This window comes from Nannospalax galili, unplaced genomic scaffold (genome assembly GCF_000622305.1).
Source record: "Nannospalax galili isolate Female #2095 unplaced genomic scaffold, S.galili_v1.0 scaffold589, whole genome shotgun sequence".
NCBI classification, from domain to species: Eukaryota; Metazoa; Chordata; class Mammalia; order Rodentia; family Spalacidae; genus Nannospalax; species Nannospalax galili.
The window spans coordinates 6,565,309-6,572,679 of NW_008360324.1; the positions used below are offsets into that span (position 1 = coordinate 6,565,309).

The 7,371-nt window shown below is 39.1% G+C and overlaps 1 pseudogene; it reads left to right on the plus strand.

Moving 5' to 3' along the window:
* Window positions 1–903: 903 nt before the first annotated feature.
* LOC103727559 lies at window positions 904–1,316 on the plus strand (annotated as a pseudogene).
* Window positions 1,317–7,371: the final 6,055 nt, after the last annotated feature.

Genomic DNA, 7,371 nt, shown 5'->3' on the forward strand with positions numbered 1-7,371 from the left:
CCTCCCCCAATAAACTGCTATTGCCACCCCCCCAATAATATGAAGAAACATTGGCTAGCTCCTACACCTTTAATTTAGATAAAATCCCCCTTTTCCCTCATTTGGTTTCTAACATTTGCATTTATTATGAATGGTTTTCTAAACTGTATTATTAGAGTCAAGTACCCTTTTAAGTAAAGATTTCCTAATTGCCTTTTGATTTGCTTTATTCTGCATTTGAGATAGGATTTCACATGGTTCCAGCTGCCTCAAACTCCTTCACAACTAAGGGCGAACTTGGACTCCTGATCCTCTGGATTCTGTCTCTCAAGAGCTGAAATTATAGTCTAGGGCTTCCTAATTTATATAGATACTGATTTATTTATATTTTCTGTTATTTTTATATTTTTCCTAAATATTTCTTGATGTATATGATTACATAATTTGAGTTACATGTTAAAAATTTTTTAATTAGGGTTGGGTGTGGTAGCACACACCTTCAAACCCAACACTTGGAAAGCAGAGGCAGGTGGATCTCTGTGAGTTTAAGGCCAGCCTAGTCTACTCTATCTCAAAAAAACCCCAAATTTTTTAATTAGATAAACCACAATATTGTCTGTTATTTTCACTATTTTTCAAAATTGCCTATATGTCCATTTCTACTTTTTCTCTTTACTCTTTTTTACATGACTGAGTTGTATAACTGAGATCACAGATAAATTCTAATGTTCTTTGATCTCTAGATCAGCATTAGGATGCTGACATTCATTTAAAAACCTTTTTAAAAGATTCTCCAGGAAAAGGCATAAAAGGAGGAAAGGGAGAGACAGTGAGACAGTGCCTGTTAACTAAATGGTAAAAGACTATTTGGATGACTTAAAAGTTGTTATTCCTCTCTTTCCATCATCTTTCCGCACCACCATCATGGTGCATAAGAATGTCCTGGCCGGTGCTCTGAAGAGCATCAAGAGAGGCAAATGCCAGGTCCTCATCAGGCCATACTCCAAAGTCATAGTCCGCTTCCAGACTGTAATGATGAAGCATGGTTACAATGGCTTTGAAATCACTGATGATCATAGAGCTAGGAAAATTGTGAACCTCACCAGGAGGTTAAACAGGGGTGGCATGATCAGCCCTAGATTTGACACGCAGCTCAAAGACCTAGAAAAGTGGCAGAATAATCTGCTCCCATCCCGTCAGTTTGGTTTCATTGTACTGACAACTTCAGCTGGCATCATGGACCATGAAGAAGCAAGATGAAAACACACAGGAGGGAAAATCCTGGGATTCTTTTTCTAGTGATGTAAAACATACGTAAAAATAAAATGCCTCAGTGGGGGAAAAATTGTTATTCCTTCATGCTAAAACTGAAGGAACTGCACAGAGCATCCTGCGCTAGAGGGGGCTCCCTGTCCTGCTTCTGATCCTGGGTGAGATTATACCTGGGAAGTTACCACTGACCACTGAAGAGGCCACGTGAACTTTAGTTATGTGGAAGCACCTGCTTAGGGCATTCTTTGGTATCCACAGTGCACTAAATCATCTCCATTGTTCCAAACATTTCAGTGGCTTCCTCTCAAGCAGGTCTGAGCCTGTAGAATGTCTTCCACATCCCTCCCCATCTGGCTCACCATCTCTTCTGACTTAACCTCCACAGCATGCCCAGCCTGCATATTTCCTACAACATCACAGGCATGTTCTCCCTTCAAGGCTTTGCATTTGCTGGTCCAGCTTCCTGGAAGACTCTTCTCTCAGACAGACAGCCCTTATCCCTGGCTTTGTTCAGGACTTGACTCCAGCATCATCCTCCCCTGATTACTCATTATGACATGATATAACTTACCAACCTAATTCCTCAAAAAAACTGTAAGTTTCATTCAAAAATGTTTTGTGTTTTGGGGCTGGAGAGGTGACTCACCAGTTAATAGTATGGCTACTATCCTGGAGGACCTGGGTTGGAGTCCTGGCACCCACATGATGGCTAACGATCCCTAACCCCAGTTCCAGGGAATCTGACATCCTCCTCTGACTTCTGTGGGCATTTCATGACACAGGTGCACTTACATACACACAGGAAATACATTCATACACATAAAATAAAAAAAAATTTTTTAAGTTTTGTGTTTTACTAGCATGTATCACCGCATTGTCTTTGACACAGATGTGCATTTCTTTACACACTTTCATGGTAATATGAAGTCTACAAGGAAAAAGATGTTTTTCATTTGTTCACAGCTGTATCCTCAGTATCTAGAGCAATACTTGGTAGGTAGTTATTTTTGGATGAATAAATAAACTCTTGAGACATTTCATATGTATTTTATCCATCCTACTAACACAGTAAACCTTTGGCCATTTAAGTGCCTTCCCCACTTTTGTTAGGTACTAGAGCGAAAGCAAAGACACTTTGTTTTCACAAAATGACTGGCTCATTCAAGTCTTCCCTGTAGTTATCAAAACCCTCCACTTTCCCCTGACCTTGTATAAAGATTATAATGAAGCTTATATGTTGAATCTAAGGCTTTTGGGGGTGGAGGTTGGGTGGTTCGAAACAACGTCTTTCTGTAGCTCCAGCTGGTCTCACATTGTAGCGAACAGACTGGCTTCAATCTCACAGAGCTCTTGCCTGCCTCCATCTTCTGAGTGCAGGGATTAAAGGTGTGTCCCAACACACCCAGCAACTCTAAGATTTCTTTCCTGATTTAAAACTTTCAAAATTCAATAGTTGCTAACAAGCAGCCTTTAAAATGTTATGATTTGCATGCTTGCCACAATATAGAAAGAATATAAAATTGAAAACATTGCAATATTATGTCACTAAATTCTTAGACTGCAGAATGTAATACTATATCACGACCATTTTATATGCATATTTCCAGCCTCAGCTTCTGATTTCTTTGGTCCATCCCCAGGTCATGCTGTCCTTCACATACTACCTCTTACCAGCCTCCCACATTTCTTACACTTAGATTATTAAATCTTCCAGCAGAAGAGAATGCTGATTTCAACCAGTGCTAAATGCTATGGATGCAGCTACAGTGGAGCCGAGTCATGGTGTTTGTGTTTTGTAGAGGGATTCAGAATTGCCAAGGTGCTTTATAGCTAGTCTACAGTGTGACTCTTAAAACGCTGTCTTCATTAAACATGTCAAATATTCTTTCTTCAGGTCTTCTAACTGAAGCTGAATAGCATGTTAAGGTTTCTTGTTGACTACTTAAATAAAAATGTACGATTTTTTTTCTCTTTAAAGTTGCGGTTATCTACAACTAATTGTCCTACATGATTCAACACTAACATAGAACTGATACTCATCTTCAAAGTAATAGCTTCAAATTGCAAGTTTCAGAATGAAATCTTAACTCTGAAATGCTAAGAGGGAAGCAAAGCCACTTACCTGAGGGAAGAGAAGGTGATGCTCATTTAGGTCCTGGGGTCCTGGATGGCTTTAAATTGATATCGACTTTGGGAGTGTCCATTGCAGATGGAGGGTCGTGGCAATGAACTTGTGAACACAGACAAGCGTCAAGTTCTATGAGGCGAGAGGAACAAAAGGAAGTCCACAGTGAATGCTCTACTGTCTGTGGCCATACCTGCCCATGCTGTAGACAAGGGTTTCTCCCTCTGAAATTAAGGTATATAATATTTTATGCTATGTTGTAAAAATATACATAAAAGTCCATGTTGTTACTTTAAATGAGTTGAGGTTCTAAAATTCTCTCGAAATATCTTTCTTGAAAAGAAAAGCTGTAAAATATGGGAAATGACAGAAAAAGCACTGAGGAAAGGATCAGCCTGTGACTCTCAGCTTTGTCCTAAGGTCCATGTGGATGTGACAATGCATTCAAGTAAGTGAAAGGATTCCAAGTCTGTTAGAATTAGAGAGAGCAGAGACTAGAGAGATGGCTCAGTGGTTTAAGAGCACTGGCTGCTCTTGTAGAGGACCTAGGTTTGATGTCCAGCACCACATGGCAGCTAACAACTATCTATAACTCCAAATCCAGAGGATCCGACATCCTCTTCTAACCTCCATGGGCACTGGATGACACAGGTGCACTTACACATATGCGGGCAAGACACGTATACACATTTAAAAAAAGTAGATAATAGTTTAAAAAAAAAAGAATTATAGGCCAGGCATTGTGACCCATGCCTTTAATTCCAGCATTCAGGAAGCAGAGGCAGGAGGATCTCTGTGAGTTCAAGGCTAGCCTGGTCTACATAGCGAGTTCCAGGTCTGCTGGGGCTACAGGGAGACCCTGTCTCAAAAAGACAAAAAAAAAATTATAGAAAGCAGAAAGCAGAGGAATTGTCTATGAGATTTTCTAACTCCTTCAAGGATTTTTCAGGCTTAGAATCCTATAGCAAAGATCATAAATGCCTGGTGAGAATGTCTAACTTGGCATTTACGTTAGATGTGAAAAAGCAGAAGAAAAACAAGGAAGGATTTCCTTAAAGTCACTTTCTGTGGTCAGAGCAGATTGTACCAGGCACTCACAATCACTTGACAGTAGAAACAGTCTGCTGGCTTTGAATTCCAGAAACAGGTATCTACACAGAAGAAATTTCTCTCGTGTCATGGGGTGAACACTCATTCCCCAAGATCCTTAATACTTATGAAGAGAGGTGGAAACCTGTGAGGGTCTCACAGCGCACTTCTTAGAGAATCAACAAAAATCTCAGCCATCTGTGTGATGATGTCACTTCACTCAGTGCTGGGAATGTAGTTCTGCCACGTGCTTCATCTAAACTGAATGAAGATTTTTAACAATTCTGGAAGATTTTCCAGAGTTGTCCATCTTGACCCATTCTACATATTTATAGGAACATCTTCAACATTTAGTATATATGTTTCAATACATATAAAGCTCTTGAGCTTCAGTACACATAAGAATCACCTGAAAACTAATTTATAACATGTGTTCCTGACTCATAAACCCCTTCCCTTGCCAATAAATCATTAGCCTTAGATGGGGAATGTGCAAGTAAATATTCCAAGTAGTTAAGGTGGTTCATGGACCACACTTAAAAACCAAGCCAGTGAAAAATGTAGGGCCATATTAGAATGCTGTAAGATCTGAAGCCTAGCTGTGGCTACTAGAAACCCACAAGGACAATGCTAAAAATAACAGATTTGAGGTGAGATATTTTCTTTTACAGATGCATGCAGAAGTGTAACGTACAAAGTGTGAACTAGAAAAGACAACTAAAGATCTTCATTTGTCCAAATGCAGCATGAAGCAACTGATAGATCACTTCGCCTGCTACAGAATTTCAAGAACAACATCAAACACCAGTACAATATTGTCTATACCAAAAGTCTTTGTTACATAACAATTGTTATACATATAAAAATAAAAACCTCCTGAGAATTTACTCCTGGAGAATTCAGCTATGCTAATGAAGTCATTTGATCACCTAATTGTCTAAATGATAGTTTTATTGCAAAATGCATCAGAATTCAAGATATCTTAATCTTGCCACAATAAAATACAAGGAGAGGGAGTGTAGTTTGTGCGTGTGCGTGTGTGTGTGTGAGAGAGAGAGAGATTACAATGAGATATTAAACATACACACAATGTGATATCAAACCTAAATAATTCAAATGGTGAATAATTGTAGGTAATCCCAAGTTTTAGAGTGTGGCAACATTAAAAGTAATATTACCTCAAAGATAAAGGCAAGTTTTTGACTCGTAGCCTCCTTTGATATTGAACTCTGCTAGGTTAATAGTGAGAATTGGGACACATAGAAAAATAGAATAAAATATAAACAATTTCACTCCTGAATGTGAAGCAAAATACAAAACCAAAAGAGATAAAGAGTTCTTGTGCAACAATGGGAAAATATGAGACAGAAAGTGGTAGTTATGAAGTAAGACTATGCACTTCAGGTTTCAAAGTTATAAAAGAAATCAGTGACAAGAGCAAGATGGCTTAGCAGGGACTGTGGAGCAGACACATTGCATTTGCAGTATGTAGATCAGAATATCTCTGTAAGAAGTCTAAAACTACTTGAAAAATTGTAGCCCCATCCTATTTTAAAACCAAGAAAAGGGCTGGAGAAAAGGGTTCAGCAGCAAAAAGCACCCGAGGTTCCCAGCACCCACACAGTGGTTTACAGGTATTTGACACTCCTATTCAAGGATCTGTTACCCTCTCCTGGCCTCTGCAGGCACCAGGCGTGCATGTGATGCACATACATACATGTAGGCAAAACACTTAAATTTTTTTTAAGTTTAAAAATAGGAAGAGATTACAAATAAAAAGGACATAGAAAATGGATGCACCTATTTTATGCTTGATCCCACAGAGCATCTAAGAGGAAATACCTCACACACGGGCACTTTCCTCTCAATGAAACAAAACAGTGGGCATGAATCAAATTTCTGGCTTGCTTGGGCAAATATGTGAGGGACTGTTTTTGTACTGACGTATTTGTAGTGCTGATGGGGCTCCCAGCAGTCTAGAGCCCACAGAGAACAGAAAGGAGCAGCCTGTTCAAGGTGCAGTTCACAGGCTGATGGCAGGGACAGTGAGCTATAAGGAAAGATTTGAGAACTATCATAATATAACCTCAAACTGTGATGACTGGACAAGGTTTTCTTTGGAAAACCTTTGCAAAGACTGCAAGAGTTGATCTGGTTTTCAAATTGCTGAAATCACAGCCGGGGGGGGGGGGGAAATTACACAGATACAAAGAAACTGGGAAAGATGATCCAATCAAACAAAGATAAGAACACTTCACAAACTAAAACATCACAGATGTGTAAGCTGCTTGAGAAAGAATTCTTAAAAATTATCCTGAAGATGCTTAGTCAGCCAAGAGATGCTCAGTGAGCTAATGGACACCACAGAGAAGAAAGTTAAGGAAAACAGCAAAATGATGCATGGACAAAATTATCTGCCAATAAAGATACAGAAAGTATGAATAGAACCAAAGAGAAAGTCTGGTATGAAAAATCCAGTAACTGAACTAAAAAGTTCATTAGTGGGAGGTCAACAGTAGACATCACAATACGGAAGAACCAGTGAACTAAAAGAAAGAGTATTTCAAATTATTGAATCAGAGGAGAAAAATAAAGGGAAAAGAAGACGTTACCAAGCAGATTAGTATAAATAAATATTCTGAGACTCTTAGAAAGAAACGAGTGGGAGGGAGATAGGGAGAGAGGGAGAGGCAGAGAGAGAGCAGGAGAGAGAGAGACAGGAAAACAGACCAAATCTGTGAAAAAAAATAGACATACAGATTCTTCCAGGACTTAAATGAATTTCAACTGGAACAAACCTGAAGAGAACATACTGAGATACTATCACAAAACTCTCTGAAATCCAGACAAAAGGAGAATCTTAAGAGAATCAAACAAATTGGTCAGGATGGCTTAGCGGTCTAAGT